Raw genomic sequence first — 19,820 nt, 5'->3', positions numbered from 1 at the left:
TTTCCACACATAAGCTTTCTTTGGACACACATGGATAGTCACCTTACATTATTTTACATCAACAATCACACTTTGGTTGCACAAACACATTAAAAAACATAAAAATGTAAAAACAATAGAAAATAGAAAAGTAAGAAAATGGAAATGAAGTGTAATTCTATGTAAGACAATGATTTAATAACTGGTGTAAATAATGCAGGAATTATGTGAATGAAATCTGATGTTTGTTTAACATAGTCTGCATATTTCGATAGTATGTTGTCTATGTCCACTAGATCATGTAACATGTCGTTTTTTTTAATTACTTTGAAAGTCACTGCAGGAAATCAGCTCGCTGTGTGAACAAGGCAGGGGATCCTGCCGAAATGCGTAATAGACCTGATATTTGCTAAATAAAAGCTTACTTGATCTCTGGAACGGCAGTGTCGGAGTCTGGCTCGATTACTATATGTGCAGGAAGTGTTGGGGGATATATATATATATATATATATATATATATATATATATATATATATATATATATATATATATATATATATATATATATATGAAACGAAGAATCCCAACCGCCACTGGTAGTGGTTTCAGCAGGCGCAGACCTCCTCTCCAATAATCGATGTTTTTCGAGTTTAAAACATCAAACAAGCCATCACACTAATCCAAGTGCCAGCAGTGCATGTTTATTTGAGCAAAAGTGCAAGAGCAAGTGCCCTCCCTATATATATATTTTTTTTCTCTAGGTACATAGATGTAGAGTTAATAATACTAAATCTATATCTCCCTATGTGCACTTACGTCTTTGATATTTTGGGTTTTCGATATTTTGGTACCAATGTTACGGCCATTGCCATTGCTTTCACAATATTTCAAACCACAACACCCTATTCATGGGTGTGGTGCTTGAAAGTTAGGGGATCTTTCATTTAGCTGCGTGACCTGGGAACTGGCAGGTCGTTTTGGAGTGTCCCTGAGTGAGGAGCGGACCTTTGTCTGAGACTTGTAAAAGAGATCTAGCTGAAGTTTTTTATAGTCTAGGTTATCTGTTTATGTGTCCCATATGTGAGGCTGTGAGATTTGAGTATGTGTTCCTAATGTAGTAGCATCGCTAATAGCATAGGGAGAGTGTGGCATGTGCCCCTCCAAAAGGTATGCATCTACAATGGCCATTAAAGAGCATGCTTACATGTTTGGTGTGTATATCTCTCCTTCAGCATCTCTGATGGTCCTTTCTGAAATATTGGATTGATCAGTCTTTACCACATGTGTCCACTGAGAATAGCATCCCATCTTCTCCACACCCAAAAGGACTCAACCCAACAGAAAGTTACTCTACATCCAACTAATTCAGGCCTTTTTGGTGCGACTTTCACATACACACATAGCAGGTTCCTAGTTTCACCATGAGGCAGCTACAGGTGGGATCCATATGCATTTATTTTTGGGGACTGGAACTTATTTTTCTTTAACCCAAAGCAAGAGAGCGAAAAAAAATTAAAAAATGTAGAAGAAGAAGAAAGTAAAAGACAGAAAAGCAAAGTGGTGATGAAAATTTGCAAGAATTTGTTAAAGGGGTAGGGAGTGTCTGGTCATGGATGAAAGTAGCATGCGTTGGAATCAAGACAATGAAGTCTTGATACTCGGCTTACAGACATTCAATAGCGCCGGCAGCAGGGTTTTGAGTAAAACTTAGGACCCTTGCACGTATTCCTTTACAAATTAAGCACTGCCCCAACTTGCTTTCTTCCTCTTGGTTCGCTGCCATCAGAAACCAGGCCTCCTCCGTTTTTGGGTTCCCTTTGCTTCAGGAGAGCAAGTGGGATAAGTACTGGGAAAAGATATTCCACAAAGGAACGAGTTTAGTCAGTGTATTGTCTTGTTGGTGTGAATAATGGTGATATTCAGCTGTCTGGTAGCGCTAAATGAGGAATTGATGGATGGAATGCGGAACAATGTCGAACACTCTGGGCCTAAATCCATCATTTGTTTGCTCCCCAAGCCACCCCAGTTTGAACCCAGCCATATGGAAATCAGTCTTTAACCAGCACCCCATTGGAACAGTCCAGCCTGAATTGCCAGGCCATGCCCTCCCTGGAACAAAACAAGCATCCTAGATTCGATTTAGGGGTATTACCTCTCATCAGTCAGTATAGCCTGAATCCTGTGGTATGGCGAGCATGGGACCTACGTCTGGGTATCCCCCTCCAACTTGGGGTAATACATGCAAAAAGAACAATGGAATAATGAACAATGTCAAACACTCACCCCCAGTACAGAGGTCTAGGCCTAAAACTATTGGTTTTTTCTTCATAATTTCACCCCAGTCTGAACACAGCCATATGCAAATCAGTCTTGACCCTGCTCCCCATTGGAACAGTCAAGCCTGAACTGTCAGACCAGGTCCTCCCTGGGCTGGAAACAAGTATCCTAGGACTGGATTCGAGGTATCACCACTCATTAGCCAGGATAGCCTAAATCCAATGCCATGGCGAGTACGGGACCCACTTTTGGGCATCCTTTGGGTGACATATTTAAAAAGAACTGAATTGATGGATGGAATACTGAATAATGTCAAACACCCACCCCTAGTACAGGAATCTGGGGGTAATTCAATCGTTTCTTTTGCTCAACACACCACCTCAGTTTGGACCCAGCCATATGCAAATTAGTCTTGACCCAGCTCCCCTTGGGAATAGTCCAGCCCGAAATGTCTTGTAAGGCTAGGCAGCTAATTCATGGCACTCATATCTTCCGTTTCCCAGTGATGCTTTGCTGCAAAGGTAGGAGAAGGCTGGCCCAACATTAGAGGTTTACATGTTAGTTGCTTGTTTAGTGTCCACCAAGTTTATTTGTGATGTTTCAAGCACAGTGACATGGCTGTACTGCCCGGTATTCTGTTGCCTGTCTGGCACTCGAACGCCGAATTCCTGTGGGACAATTATAATTTGGTTGAACAAAAAGCATAGAAACAGGCTATTGCCAATCATATTGGTTGACGTGCCATTCACACAAATGAGAAAAACAGAATAAATTAATATCAAATCTTTATTCGCATTGCTCACTTTTAGGACACACCTTCATCATTTCCTTGTGAAATCGACATTTGATTTCAACTGATTGCTTGTGAAGCACAGGGTTTGGCCAGCTGGTTGTGAAATGCAGGGTTTCACAGCCTGTGCCTGATAATTTGCAAAACGGTGGTTAAATTGTGACAGCTTTTTAAACACTCGCCCACTCCACATTTTATCACCCGCTATCAGCATGCCAGGCGGCTGAACACTACTGTTGGACATTATGCTCTAAGAAGTCACCTAAAATGAGTCACAGATTAAATGCCGTTCCCTAAACTCCTGATAGAAAAACTGGATGTGGTGCAAGTTCAGATTTTTTTTTCAAGGTACAAGAGGCAAATCTATTTCAGTTTTGGGCATAGAAACACATTAATCTGAAAACGAACAGTGCTTAAAGTGTTGTCCAGATCTTCCCTTCCCTTCAAATGCACTGCAAAATGATCCTCTCTGTAAAATGTGGCCAGGAACCTGTGAGACTCCCACCTCCCACTGCTTGCGTGCCTACCTTTAAGGGGGAATTTAGGCCCTGGTGATTGTGCTAAACTGGGAGCAGATATCACTTACTCCTGTTCCAGCACTGTTAAGCATTTGCTCATGGTTTGTATCAAGGTTAAATATCACCCCTTTTCAGCTGTTGGCAGATGTAAGTACGAAATGAGAAAGGTATTGAAATTACATGAAGGAGTTTTTGCTCTTGCATTTTTTGCACTAACCCTAATTGTATGTTGTTACAACATTCACCATTTTGTACTCTGAGGTGGTGCAGTGAAAAACTTAGAATCCTTAAAGAAGTTGCAGTTTTTCCACAGACCTCTCACAATTCTACCTGAATGACCTGGCCTGTAAGCATCCCAACCCTCTCCATTTTCTGCCCCCCCCCCCTCTTTCATGACAGTGGCGTTCTTATTTATGTATTTAATTAATGTATTTAATGCAGCTTTATATAGCGCAAACTTTACACAAAGGTGTCAGAGCGCTTTACAACAACAAGGAAAATTATATAAGGTACCCAAGATAGACTAAATACACTAACAAGTTACTTATATACAGTTACAACGCTAACAAGTTGCATATATACGTTATAAAAACTAAAGGTACCAGCGTTAGGTTAATACAGGTATAAAACACATATTTACAAAGTTGACCTCATGTGAGTGCTAGGCGGGCATAAGGGTCAAGAAATGGTTTGAATTATTCCAGTAAGTGCCTTTGGAGGAGAAGAGTTTTAAGATCTATTTTGAAAGTCTGGAAAGAGGTGGTGGTTCGGAGGGATGGAGGAAGTGAGTCCAAATTCTAGCCACATTACCAGAGAAGGATTGAGCCATGAATCTTTCCCTTTTGAAGGTAGGAGGTTCGAGCAGTAAGTTTTCCACATTGGGTGAAGGTCTAGAGCCGCCTGAGATTTTGAGTTTATTTGCCAGATATGCAGGGGTGGAGGTTTGCGAGGCTTTGTGGGTGATACAAGCAGTCTTGTAAGTTGACCTTGCTTCGATAGGAAGCCATCAAAGTTCTGTCCTTTAATTAGAGTTTGGGACCCTCAGGAGCAGCTTCCAGTACCTGGTTTCCAAAGAATGTGCCACCTGTGAGGGGTGTCAGTTATGCTTCTGGCAATGCATACGTACTATCTGCTCGTACCATGGGTCTAACCTTCTTAAAATGGACGCCCCTCTGAAAGCAAGGCCAAGATACCAGGGCCAGCGGTGTTTAGACTAGATTCACTTAATGCGTCCTGTATCCCTTTTCATTGGCAACTGCAGCTTAAAAAAACACATTTACATGGGCAGTCTACGCTGAAATTCGCCTCCCAGGCCCCTCCAACAGGAAAAACATATTTGTTTGGATTGAAACTCGATGACAGCCTGAGAGGCAGGAAAAGCCCCCCACCCTTTCATACTGTACAGACCTAGACCCCAGGACACATTTTCTCACTGATTTCCCAGCAGCATGGTCAGAGTGTTCAGGATTTGATCTTCCAGGAATTTTTACTTTTGTCAAAGAAGGAAACAGCTAAAAAAAATTATTTTCACTCGAGGTGGAGGTAATTGTTTGATTGACAATAACCACGGTTTAAGCATGAATTCGGCCGAGTTAAGCCAAGCATCTAAACCCCAGCGCTGTATAAATACTAATACAATAGAGTACAATAAAGTACACCATGGTCCAGATTACAAGAATGTTGCAAGGTAGCAAAAACGCTTCTATGCACCATTTTAGTGCCTATTTAATAAGGTGTCGAGCACAGATTTTGATCTAGTCCATATCATATCACATGTTCATTTTGCACCAGGTGAACTGGTTATGAAACAGCTACGAATATATATGACGAGAGGTAGACAGGGAGATAAACCTAGCCCTGGAAATGTGTTCATAGTAACTAGTCTCCTAGTGCACTGCGTGAGTATATTCCAAGGAGCTGCATGCAAACTGCAAGGCATGGGCTTAGAACGTTTTCCCCCCCTACGTCTGTTGTTATTATAAGGCTGCTTAAAAGGATTCTTCTGGGTAGTACTAAAGTCTTATTACTACAGACACCCCAAGCATTGTGTTATCATTTAAATCCTGTCTTAGTATTTCTCTTGACTGTGCACTCCTAACATATATGGTATGTTATATGTGCTTATATAGCTCACTATCACCCGTGAGGGTCTCTAGGCACTTCGAAGATGGGTGATGTGAGGCCGGAAGAGAGGGGTACTAACTTGAAGAGCCAAGTCTTCGGCTTCTTGAGGGAATTTAAGACAATAGGCGGGAGTCCTCATGTGAAGTAGGAGGTTGTTCCAAGCTTTAGGAGCAATATATGCGAAGGATCGACCTCCGGACCTCCTTTTGTGAATGCATGTGATGTGTGCTAGAAAGAGTCCAGGAGGTTCTTTGAGGTTTGGTGGACATATATGCGGCTGTTCAGGTAGGTTGGGCCTGTGTTGTGATTTGTATGTTTGAGGAAGGAGTTTGATCTGTGCAATTTTGTGTATCGGGAGCAAGTGGAACTCCCTCATATGTGGTGTGATGTGATAGTGGTGTGTGAGGTCTAGGAGGAGTCTGGCAGCTGCGCTTTGTGTGGTCTGCAGTCTCTCCATGAGTTGCTTGGTGATTCCTGCATAGAGAGAGTTCCCATAATCCAGTAATGAGGGCTTGGTTGATGGTCTTTCTGGTGTTGTTTTGTAACCACTTTTAGATCTTTCTCAGCATCCTTAGAGTGTGTAAGCAGGTGCACTTATGGTGCTGAGCTGAGAGAACATATCCAGTTTGTTTCCAATGATAGTCCAGAGGGTCCTTGCACATGGGCTGGGGTTGGGTCCAAAGTCTATCGCCCACTAGTTAGAGTCTTACAGCGAGGCTTCCTTTCAGAAGATCGCCACTTCTATCTTCTCAGTGTTCAACCTGAAGCAGTTGCAGTTCATCCAGGTTGCCACTTTGGTCACGCAAGTGGTGAAGTTGTTCCGTGTGCTGGGCAAGTTGTCTGATAGGGACAGTATCATTTGGATGTCGTTAATTTAGGAGAGGATGTTAATGTCATGTGTGCAAATGACGTGGTAGATAGTTAACAAGGACCCCCTGAAAACAATGGATTTTGGATTCCTAGGTCAGGGAAAAACAACTAATCAATAAATAACAACCTAGGCAATCATAATATACAATTAATAGATTTTTAAGAAAGTTAAAAGGAAAAAATGGGCTACCGATAAATTCAAATTATGATATTTATTAACACATACATTAAAAAATAAACAGAATTATATGTACATAAAATGGACAAAAAGGCAGTAAAGCATAAAGAATAATTTGTGGACATCCTAAATAATGCACAACTCATTCATACAAAATTTATTTAAAACAGATAAAATGGCCTAATAGTTCTCGACGCGCGTTTCGGCGACCAGCGCCTTCTTCTGGAGAAGCCAAAATTGTTATCTAAATATAAAAAATTAAGACACATAAGACAAATGATTATCAACAATTCTAAAAAAACAACATCAACCGCAAGGACCTGGTAAGGAGCAGCAGGTAGTAGGGAAGGGGGAGCACAAAAGGATGGGAAAGGGGACCGAGGCAGGTGACCACATATACAGGAGAAAAGCACTGAAAAACAAGGGTACAGACAAGAGTAAAGCACTGGAAAATCAGGGGTGAAGCAACGGCACAGATGAGAGAAAAAGCACTAAAAAACAGTGATAAACAAGGGCACAAATGAGAGAAAAAGCAGTGAAAAATTGTTGTGAGATGATAAGCGTGGCCAAAATACCACCTGAGTGACTTACCTCACTCACCTATAGTTACCAAAATAAGTCAGCCGGACAGTGGAGAAGAATAAACAAAGCAAGTTTATTAGGCCACAAACTCCCATATGAGAGGGCCCTATATCGACCTCACCCCTAAGAGTGTGCCGAGAAGGACTGACTCACATCATCATGGTGATACATTATATTACGAGAAGGCAGAGTAAAACACGCCCATAATGGAAAAGTACTGGTCCACCAGGGATGTGGACAATGGTCTCATACAAAAGGCATCTGCACCTGCAATAGCAACACTTGTTATCATCTCCCAAGGACACAGAGCCAGGCCGCTACATCCCCAGCGCATGAGAACGGCCTGATAAGGAGTTTCGCTAGCAGGAGTTTCAGTTACAGTAAACCAAGAAATGCATATATGCTGACACGAGGAATTACTCCTATTCCTACGGGAGGGGGAATGAGCAAGTACAGTTTGCACGCAGAGAGAATAATCCAAAATGGTGGCACACATGCTAAGCTAAGAACACTGCAAACAATATCACACGTATAAGTGAATAACTGCATAATGAGAACATGAACGTAAATGCGTAAGTGTAAGTAATTAGTTAGACACATTCCGCTAACTCATAAGCATAATGTACGAAGGGGGCGGGGCTTGGGATTGACGCCTATCAGACCCTCCTTTTAGCGGACTGTGGCTAACACGTTTGTTTCCATTTATTAACCAAAAGGAGGGCCTTTACAGCAAAAATCTATGGGCAGGGGAACTTAAACCATAACATCATCATGAATCAGTATTAACCAATTCGCATCAGTAAGCTCAACAGCATCGGAGACAGGGTATTGTTTCAATCGTTTCGTAGACTTCTTCAAATTGCTGGCACACATGGAGCAACAGGGAGGAAGGCAATAAACGCAGAGGCAGCATGACAGTAGAAAACCTACAACACCTATAATGACCATGAATATTTTCCAACCCCAGGAAGAGAAAAGACCCCACAACCATGTCTGTAAGGACCAGGTACCATTATCTTGATGAAGTTCAGCAGCCAACCTATGAAGTTTCTGCACAGCCAAGTTAACAGTCGGGGCGGAGTCAAGAATATATACGCAGCAAGACGTCCCGATGACGCGGCAAGCTCCACCCCTATCTGCCAGGATGACGTCAAGAACCATTCTATTCTGAATCGTAAATAATCTCATAGCCTGCATCTCTAGTGACATGTTAGCTGCAATATCAGCTTCAGTGTTCACTACCTTTTCCATAACCCGTGAAAGGCGTCTAATGGATCTACTATTAAAAATAGGGCCCCAGAATGGCAACAGACCTTTAGAAAAGTCGTTAAACTGCTGCCCAGCGGTTTCTGTCTGATCGACGTCATCAACTTGAAGATCCCTCCTTTTTCGCTGTCCTTGCCCCACGTCAAACCTCCTATGTGTCTTGTGATAATCTGAAGGTGCTACATAAACAGGAGGGAGTAAATACGCCAGGTAGCATGTCCCACCCCAACCCTCAGGCAACCACAGGTACCCGTTATCACCACACACAAAGTAGACATTAGGGGGAGTGACAAGCGAAGGGCTAAGGGTCAACCTAATCGAAGTGGTCACATTACAAACACTATCACCCACCTTTATCGGACCTCTACCCTGTATACAGAAATAAGGTGAGGGTCCCACTACAGCTAGGGGCACTAAAGAATGACCACTACTGTTTGTAGCAGGAGGGCGTCGATATGCTAGAGAAGAGTTTAACTGTAGAAAACTCTCTCGTACCTGATCAGTGTCATTAGGTATCAGAAACTTGTCCAACTTTTTCGAGCAAGTTTCTAAGAATGTTTGGTCAAAACGTCCATCGGTAAATAATCGTCCAAGGGATGAGGGAGGCAAAGGGCGAACCCGCATCGTCAGTGTAGACCTACTGTCAGGGAGTCGTGGGGTGAGGGAGTCCGGCTGCTGAAAAAACTTCACCCTACCTATCAAGGTATACCAGCCAACGCAGCTATTCACAGGGGTCAATTGCAGTGCCAATAACCTGTCCTTCTTATACGCTGCAGAAGGGAGCAACCCACATACCCAGCAATCTGTCACATTGTATACTGCGTGTGCATGATGTAACGTTTTTATGAAGACATTATCACGGTAACCTTTTCTCATACATTGTTCACCATAATCGACAGTAACCATATTATGTTCTGGTAAGGGAGAAGGGGTAGGGACCATTGTGTGGACTGGGTAAGCTTTGTCTAGAAAAAACAGTATTCCAAGCATGATCAGGAAGACAATAATGAGCACTACAATAACCACAATTTTACTTTTTCGTGATAGGGCACGCCATGGTGAATCTGGTTCCGGTCTGCGGGGAGCAGCAAAAGGCTGTTCCTCATCGGGTATTGGACGACCAAAAGGGTACATTTCTGCTAAAGAACGGGGCAAGGGATATCCTAAAAGTTCAAAAACTAAGGACACTACTAAAAAGTTCAGACACTCCAAAACCGGCCAGAGGGGTTCTTCACCCTTCGATGGGCTGTTCTCCCTATGTCCGTTAAAGCCTCATAGGCAGGCTTTCAGCTTCGCAAACCCTATTCCCTCGACGGAGCCACACAACTGTAGTGACTCAGGAGCACTAAACTTGGGCCCACGTTTGACTCTAATGTTCCATCCAACAATGTCTCAGAAGTGCACCAGGGCTCCTTTCAGCAGTCCATCCCTATTGCTGCATTAACCTATCGACTATAGTCCACTCCTATCCCTATCTCAGCCCTTCTTCCAGTGCTCAATGCATTTGCCTCTCTTTCCTGGGCCGCAAGTTATAGCGAGTGCTCCCTCGCACTTCGTGGTCTGAAAACAGAATTGGTTGGTCGTTCGAACAAGAGGTGGCTTCGGTCACCGGAGCACCGTGACCGATAGAAGCCTTGCTACTCGTACTCAGGGCTGGCTTCCGTGCTTTGTCGTCGTGCTCCTCCCCAATCAACACAGCATCAGAGAAAGGGAGATACTTAGGCAACGATTCTGTTTCGTGATCTGCAATGCCACCTCTTACCCAAGCATCATAGGGTAAAGGCAGTGGAACCTTTTTCACATGAGAGGCATGCGTCCACGCCTTACGACCGTCCACTCGAAGTGCGGTGCGGGTGGTGAGCAGCACCAACCTCGGCTCAGACCACCTGGGCTCCAAGCAGGACTTCCGCTGGTACTTCTTAACGACGACCCAGTCCCCTGGGTTGATGCCGTGACCGGGCCCCTCAGGCAGCGGCTTCAGTGTGTCTGCTACCTGCTGGTGAACAGAATGGAGATCTTTAGTCAGGGCATACAAGTAGTCTGTCAACATAGGATATTCTATCTCTGAGAAACATTTGGGTCTAGGAACTCCCCACACATTTGCTGGCCTGCCGAATACAACTTCATGGGGAGAAACACCTGTCTTGGAATTTACTGTAACTCGTGTGGAGAGTAGAGCAAGGGGAAGAGCGTCTGGCCACCGCAACCCAGTACTTTCCTGTATCTTGGCCATTTTCAGTTTCAACGTACCATTAAATCTTTCAACTAAACCCGCCGCCTGTGGATGTAAGGCTGCGTGGAATTTTTGAGAGATTTGTAATCCCTTACATATATTTTTCATCAGTTCTGCATTGAAGGATGTACCGTTATCACTCCAGATCACCCTAGGTAACCCGAACCTGCTGAAATATTCCTTGATCAACATTTTAGCTGTCGACATGGCTGTACAGTCTTTTGTTGGAAAGGCCTCCACCCACCTACTGAATGCGCACACCACCACAAGTACATATTTGAGATTGTTCACTCTTTCCATTTCAATGTAATCCATCTGTATTACTTCAAAGGGGTATGATGGGGGTGCAAAGTTACCCACAGGGACAGGTGTTCCCTTCCCAGGATTGTGTCTTAGACAAATCATGCACTGTTGTACCATGCGTGTGGCCACCCTGGAAATGTTCTTATTACTCCATACGGGGTCTAATAATTTACATATTCCTTTAGCACTTATGTGAGCTGGTCCATGGGCCATCGTCACCACTGGAAGGACATATGCATTTGGGAGCAACCATCGTCTTTTGTCAGTCACATCCGTCCAACACTCATCCGAGTCCAGCTGTCCCTTTCCATTCTTCCATTCCCTCAGCTCCTCCTCAGTCACTTTCTCCTGTATGTTTCGCACACTCTGTACAGTATCTGAAAACATATTAATGTCTGGTACAGATCTAGCCGGTCCAGCCACAAACATTCGCGGGAGTCTGTTCCTGGCAGTTTCTTTGGCTGTCTGATCTGCAAACGCGTTTCCCTGTCCCACATCATCAACCACTGCTTTGTGTGCGCTACACTTTATGACTGCCAGCCTTCTGGGAAGCGTTAGAGCCGTCAACAAGCGCAATATCAATGGGCCGTGTTGAATGCGCTGTCCGTGTGATGTTAAAAATCCCCTCTCTGCCCACAGTCTTCCATAGCTATGAGCCACGCCAAAGGCGTATTGGCTGTCAGTATAAATGTTCACATCCAATCCTTCACTCAGTTCACATGCACGCATCAACGCTATTATCTCTGCGGCCTGAGCTGAGTTATACGGGACTCTAGAAGTCTTCACCACTGTGTGTAATGTTGTCACTGCATATGCTGCTGTTGTGGTGCCGTCCGCTAATTTAAAACAGGACCCATCAACATACAACTCTCCGTCAGGGTTATCTAGGGGTTTGTCCGTCAAATCTACTCTCCCTTTTGTTTCCTCCTCCGTTCGGAACAGGCAGTCATGTGCGTCACCAGTTTCCTCATCCGAAGGGAGGGGCAACAGTGTTGCTGGATTCAGGGTAGCACATCTTTTTATCGTCACATGTGGGGCAATTAATGTCATCTCATATCCTGTCAGACGAGCGCTAGTTAAATGCTGCGTCTGTGTTCTGTTTAGTAAAATGTCCACTGCATGTGGTACCATTACCGTAAGAGCTGAACCCAGTACGAGCCCTGCCGACTGTCTTATCGAGACTGCAGCAGCCGCTGTAGCCCTTAAACAGCTCGGAAGCGCTCTTGCCACATTGTCGAGCATTGCAGAGAAGTAAGCACACGGTCTCTGTTTCCCTCCAAAATCTTGTGTTAAAACAGACAACGCGCAACCTTCCGCCTCGTGCACATAGAGTACAAAAGGCTTCTGGTAATTGGGTGTTCCCAAAACGGGTGCAGAACATAAAGCAGTCTTCAACAACTCAAACGCTTCTTGGCATGCAGGGGTCCAAGGTAGGGGTTCACACACTTCTTTCGTGGTCAGATACAGCAGGGGTTTCGTTAGTAAAGCATAATTAGGTATCCACTGACGACAGTACGATGTTATTCCCAAGAATGCGCGCACCTCTCGCTGTGTGTTAGGGACTGTCATGTTAGTTATTGCCCTGATGCGCTCTGGTGTCAGCCTTCTCCCGTCCTTCGATAGGAGGTGACCGAGATAAGTAACCTCCTGTCGACAATATTGGAATTTAGGGAGAGACACCTTGTGTCCCTTCTGAGCCAAATGGTATAACAATTTAACTGTCGACTCTCGGCATCCCTCCTCATTGTCGGAGGCGATGAGAATATCGTCCACATATTGCAACAAGACATTGCCCTGTGGGAGCTCCAAATCATCTAACTGTGCCTTTAATGCTTGACTGTAAATACTGGGACTTTCTGTATAACCTTGAGGAATTCTCGTAAATCTAAAACTGCGTCCGGCCAATGAGAATCCGAAGAGGTACCTGCTATCTGGGTGTACGGGTATACTGAAGAACGCATTCTTAAGGTCCAATACTGAAAAATATTTTGCTGACGGAGGTATCATGGTCAAAATGGTAGTAATGTCAGAAACCACTGGGTACTGGGGCTCAACCACCTTATTAACATGGCGTAAATCAATCACAAAACGATAGACATCAGGTGTATTCTCACCCTCGGCACCTGAGGACCTTTTCAGTATCGGAAGTATCGGGCTATTACAAATGTTAGAGTCTGTCTCCTCAACCACCCCTGATCCGATCAAATCCTGTATAATCTGCAACAGAGCCCTCTCTCCATCTCTAGAAATCTTATATTGAGGTATGCGAGGCAGCTTTGCTCCCACCTTAACATTTATGGACACCGGTGCAATGTCCATCTTACCCACATCAGTATCGCTACAGGCCCACAAGCTCGGAGGGACATCCCTGAATTCAACTGGGAGGGGTTCATCCTTTGAAAAACATTGCTGCGCACGCGCGACTGAAGGACCCATTGTAAGGTACACACCATCCGGAGAGCAGTAAATCGTAGCATGCAATCTTTTTAACAGATCCAAACCCAGCAAATTCTCACCACAATTCGAAGTCAAAAGAAAAGGGGAGTCAACAGTAAAGGGGCCAATCGTAAGTGTCAATGGCTTAGAGATGGGGCTAATCACCGGGGTACCAGAAAACCCCACTGAAACATTAGTCTTGCCAGACAGAGCTGCCCCTGGAACCTGAGAACGTGCTACAGAACTTTTCGTAGCACCTGTATCCAATAAAAATTTCTGATGGGATCCCGACAAGTCTGCCGTTACATAAGGCCCACGTTGATCAACATCCACAGAAACAGGTCCCTCACTCTGCCCTACGCTGTCCTAGTTATAGGAAAATCCTGTGAAATCATCCTCGGCGTACGCATCGTTGTAGAACTGTCTATCCCTGCCATCATCGCCCTCCCTCTGAGAATGCTGTCTATCCCTTCCTCCGTCAAAATAATTTCCTCCAGGTCTCCTACCCTCCTCAGACTGCCTATTGTCTCTAGGCGCTTCTCCCCGACCTCGCCCCCTACCAGGTCCAGCCTGGGACCGCAGTAGTGGACAATCCTTCCACCAGTGCCCTTCCTGTTTGCAGTTAGCGCACTGGTTGGGTCCCAAACGCTCTCTTCTCTCTCCCCTCCCGAAACTACTTCCTCGACCACCTGACGCGGGCGGGGCTCCCCGTCCTCTGCCCTTCGCTACTTGCTGCAACAAAACCTTCGTCTTCAAATCTTTCGCCTTCTTTTCCTGCCTGTCTTTATTCTCATTCTCTCTATGTTCATAGTACTGGGCCATGCTTAAGATGCCTGAGGGGGTAGATGTTGTCCATGTACTTTCAGCCGCTTGCAGTCGGGCCGATATTTCTGGCAGTAAATTCGTAACAAATCTATTGACAAAGAGACGCAGCCCACCATCTTGAGAGATATCCTGCCCGCTAAAATCCATAAACGTTTCCTCGAAGCGAGTGAAGAAATCTGAAACTGCCTCATCCTTTTTCTGTTTGCAAGCCGTTAACTTATCTCAATCTACCTTTTTAGGAGGAATGAGTGAATGCATATATTTAATTATGCGCCCGGGTAATGCTAGTATCTCAGGTTTCGGTTTTTCGCCTGGCTTACGTTCCTTATCCCAATCTGTAAATTCTGCCCAAGTCCCGCCTAACTCCTCTCTATGTTCCGAACCCTTCACCTGTCTCCACACATCCACGGGAACCAATAATCCGAAAAACAGTTCAATATCTGCTAACGTCATTACTGTTGAGGATGCTGCCTCTGTTAATTCCTTGTAATAAGCCGTTGGGTTTTTTCTAGAGTCGGGTAACTGCGCCTTCAGAGCTAATACCTCGCTCCTTTTCCAGGGCGTATACACCCATTGTTCTTGGAAATGAGCATCTACACGTGGTCTGGTTACTGCCAAGGTGGTCGGGTCTATTATTTCAGATACCTCAGGGTGAAATATAGGGTGTACCTCACGCATTGGATGTATCCCCGGGAAGTGAGTCTCACCTGTTACCGTTAGCTCATTCCTGTATTCCAACAAATACCTCAGACTATGGACCACTTCCCCCGCACCAGTATTAGCCCTGTAAGCATGAGCCTTAATATCACGAAGAATCGCCGGCGCCTCACCGCCATATCCCTGCTCCCATAACGCTATTAGGGTCGTTGACATGTGCCACAAAGCGTGCTGCTGCATTAAAGGCTCATAATCCTTCATAGTAGACCAAATATCCTCTAATGAATAAATGTTATTCCTGGCCCATTGACAAGCTTGATTAGCTACCATTGTTTTCTCGTCTAGGGGTACAGTACCGCGTGTTAGTAACTTTCGTACCTGATGGAGTAGACCTCCCTCCGCTCCTCTAGCAGGTGTTCGCAACGCGCTCTGAGGGGTGGCGCTGGCAGAAACAGTGGGGATAGCAGGGCCAGTAGAGAGCACCGGGGATAGCGCAGCAGACGCAGGGCTCGCCGCCGAGAAAGGGAGCAAGGGTGCCGTGGTAGAAGGGGAAGTAGGTCCCCCTGCAGAGGAAGCAGGTGTACCGGACAAGGGAGGGGCACCGACTTGGGGAGCTGAAACCACCGCCTGTGGGGCGGAATCCCCGAGCACGGGGTACAGTGACTGTGGAGCATATGGGGGAGGAGGTCGAGCGCTCAAAATATCTTCCATCTCGTCTACGTCCTCTTCCTTTACCACATAGCACTTATTTTCCAACAACCGAAAACGCCTATCTGCGCGCTCAATCCGCAGTTCATTCTCTTTCTTAGTGTGTTCTCTCGCCTTTTGCGCCATAGTCTGAGCCGATCTTTTCTGAGCAACCTTCTCTTCCCTTATCTGCCGTTCCCGTACCTCCTTCTGCCACATTCGCAAAGAATCAAACATACTCTGGCGGCTGCGCCTAGCAAATAATTTGTCTTGTAAATAGTCTAATTTTTCTGCATCGAAAGAACCCAGTAGGGGCCACTGCAAATCCACATTATCCATAGTATACTTATGCCATAAAGAGGAAAACAAAATAGGAGGCAAGCCGTGTTTGACGTACATGTCGAAATTTGGAGAACCTTCCTGAGGGGCAGGTTGGCTCTTAGCCAATCTCACATCTGAGACCTCATCGCAACACCCGAAACACCGCAATTTACTAAAGCACGGCATTTTGTAATCCTACAACACACAACAACACAGGAAAAATTCACAATATCATATGCATATATTAATCAAACAGAATCCGTACTAAAACACGTGTTACAAAAATGAGACAAGGCCCGTCGACCAAGTCCTGGGAAACCTGGACACTACCGCAGACTGAACAGCCTACACTCGCTGTTCCGAGACTGGGAAACCAATCCGTTTCCCGGGCAGCACTACAAATCGGCAGGTGCCACACCACGCGGGACCCGGCACTCTCCCGTAAATCACCACATTAGGTGTTCGGGTGAGCCCAAAATCCTCGCGCAGCAAGCCGCTCACCAACCCGCAGTACTATCCAGTCGGATTTTTCACAAACCCTCGTTCCCCAATCTCCATCAAGTCTGTCAGAGCGCTATCCACGCCCTGAGTTTCCCGGAGCACACTAGCCCCAGAAGCACACCGGCTCCTCCAATCACCAGAGACACACCGGTCTCACGGAGCACTCCGGCCCCTCAATCACCAGTCGGACCACTTACCTTCCGTGCGCGGTCCCGACCTCTACCGTTCTCCACTTCCGGCTGGCTGGACCAACACGGTCAGCTCCAAGGTTCCGCCTTCCGGACTCCGGCGTAGGATCACGGACCGAGACCTCCTCCAATCAGCAGGGTGGGGCAGCGCTGCGAGAACCAAGCTCGGCATCAAAGTGGGTACCCGGACCCACCGTGCCGACCAGGGGGTCTCCGGCCTTCTGCTACCCACTTACGGGTGAGAAAGATCCTAATCGCGGAGTCCCTATTCGGGCGCCATCTGATAAGCGTGGCCAAAATACCACCTGAGTGACTTACCTCACTCACCTATAGTTACCAAAATAAGTCAGCCGGACAGTGGAGAAGAATAAACAAAGCAAGTTTATTAGGCCACAAACTCCCATATGAGAGGGCCCTATATCGACCTCACCCCTAAGAGTGTGCCGAGAAGGACTGACTCACATCATCATGGTGATACATTATATTACGAGAAGGCAGAGTAAAACACGCCCATAATGGAAAAGTACTGGTCCACCAGGGATGTGGACAATGGTCTCATACAAAAGGCATCTGCACCTGCAATAGCAACACTTGTTATCATCTCCCAAGGACACAGAGCCAGGCCGCTACATCCCCAGCGCATGAGAACGGCCTGATAAGGAGTTTCGCTAGCAGGAGTTTCAGTTACAGTAAACCAAGAAATGCATATATGCTGACACGAGGAATTACTCCTATTCCTACGGGAGGGGGAATGAGCAAGTACAGTTTGCACGCAGAGAGAATAATCCAAAATGGTGGCACACATGCTAAGCTAAGAACACTGCAAACAATATCACACGTATAAGTGAATAACTGCATAATGAGAACATGAACGTAAATGCGTAAGTGTAAGTAATTAGTTAGACACATTCCGCTAACTCATAAGCATAATGTACGAAGGGGGCGGGGCTTGGGATTGACGCCTATCAGAGACATGGGCGCAAATGACTGAAAAACCTGTGAAAAGACGGTGGTTTAACAGGGTCCAAATAAGAGGAAGAACAGTGAAAGACAACGGCACAAAACAAGAGAAAAGCAGTGAAAAATAGTGGTGAAACGGGACAAAATAATAGCAGTGGCAAACAGAGGGCACAGAGGAGAAAGCAGCGGCAAGAGAGGGAGCAAAAGAGAGATAGAGCGAGAGAGAAAGAAAGGCAGGAGCCTCGAGGTGCTGGAGTTGTGCCAGAAAGGCCCTTGACCAGTCAGAGAACTGGTCGCAAGTAAGTTTTAGGGGGAGCTAGGTCTGTACACCTGCTTATAATATATGCATGCCATGCCTACCAGTAAAGAGATGTAACGGATGTATGACATTACAATGCATGCTTTTACCACGCATGCTGTTACAACGCAGTTTTTACAACGCATACCATTACAACGCATAGCGCTTTGGGGTGCTGGATAGTGAATAGTTTAATTTACTATTCCAACTCCAGTCCCCGTGGACACTAGGGAAGGTGTTGGATAGTAAATTAAATCTATTCCCTATCCTAGAGCGCCCCCCAGCGCAATGCGTTGTAATGGTTTTCGTTGTAAAACCTGCGTTGTAATAGCACTGCGTGGTAAAAGTTGCATTGTAAAGGATGTTTCCCGATGTAAGTCCTACACCTTGCTACCTTCAATGTCCTGTGTGTGACATCACGTACTTTGGTTTTTACACGTTACATTTATTGTTAATGTGTAATGTGTGCCTTTGTTTCCCTCCATTGCATTGGCATCTAGGTGATGGGCTTGAGAGAGTTCCCAGCCAGGATCATATTCATACAAAAGGATGGCTGGTAGCCTCTTAAATTTGGCCTTTGTTTTGGGCCCAGCTGGTTTTGAAAATAAGCAAGCCTCTGCAACTCCTTCATGTTGCTGCTAGAACAGAAAGCAGGGAATGTTCACAAGCTGCTGAATGTGTCCCGGTCAGAATATTTCACTGGCTCCAGGCTGGATGCTGGTTCCTGTTCACTAATAGCTGTCGGATACGGGATCTGTCCGGATACCCCTCAGTTCCTGCACTGAGGATACCTCATTACCAATGTTTTATTTGTAAAATAGGTGCCTAAAGCTCTGATCAGACAGCCGCGACTGGCGCTATAAAATGTTAGATGCGGATAGTACGGGTGTGCAGTCCTGATTCCTCCTCAGGCCTCTTTAAGTCACTGCCAGGCACTCCTACCCCATTATCTCACTTTTAGGTGTCTGTCTTCTCCCTTGGTGGCGGGTTTTCTGTATTTCTTTTCCCCCGTCTTTTCGTTTTGCTTCTTTTCCCTCTGTTGGCCTCGGAAAAAGTCTGATGTAATGGCTGGTGCCCCCCACAGGCAACCACCAGCTCAAATTAAGCACTGCACATTACCCTCTTAGCACCAATTATGCTACTAGGAGGTGGGGATCAGTTTGTGGAGTCTTCTTCCCCAGAGAAGAGGTTTTTGCCGAGGCCGCCCCCGCAGGGGACCTAAAGGGCCGGCGCCTTAACCCGCGCCAAGCCCCACAAGAGAACCGGTTCAGGGCGCCCAGGGCGCAAAGGGTCAGCCAGGTGCCCCAACATACTGAAACTAATGCGCCACCTGGTTAAATTACAGTTGGATGGCAACTTGGACCTGAGGGCCCGACACATACCAGGGGTGGAGAACGAATTGGCGGACGCCCTATCAAGAGCGCAGATGGTCAGTTTCAGGCAGCTGGCCCCAGGGGCGGATCAGGACATGACCCCCTTCCCGGCGGACCTGTGGGACCTGGTGGGATAGACCTCTCTGCGCTGGTAAACCAAGCCCTTACACCCGAAGCAGCCAGACGGTACAAGAAGTATGTAGGAACTGTGATGCAGATAGGGGGCATCCAGAACCCGACAAACACGGGGGCAACGGTGAGGGCAGTAGAGATTTTCATACAGTGGGCCTACAACTGCAAGAAATCCAGGTCCTGGGCTCAGGCCCACCTATCAGCTGTAATTGGCAGGGGGGCATGACCCAGCAGCATCTCATTACATCAAGGCAGCCATGAAAGGCTGGAGGCGGGCCGAGGGCACGAGAAAAGATGACAGGCGGCCTAAAGACTTCTCGAA

This window comes from Lissotriton helveticus, chromosome 4_1 (assembly GCF_964261635.1).
Source record: "Lissotriton helveticus chromosome 4_1, aLisHel1.1, whole genome shotgun sequence".
Taxonomy (NCBI): Eukaryota; Metazoa; Chordata; class Amphibia; order Caudata; family Salamandridae; genus Lissotriton; species Lissotriton helveticus.
Note: the sequence above shows the minus strand (reverse complement) of the source record.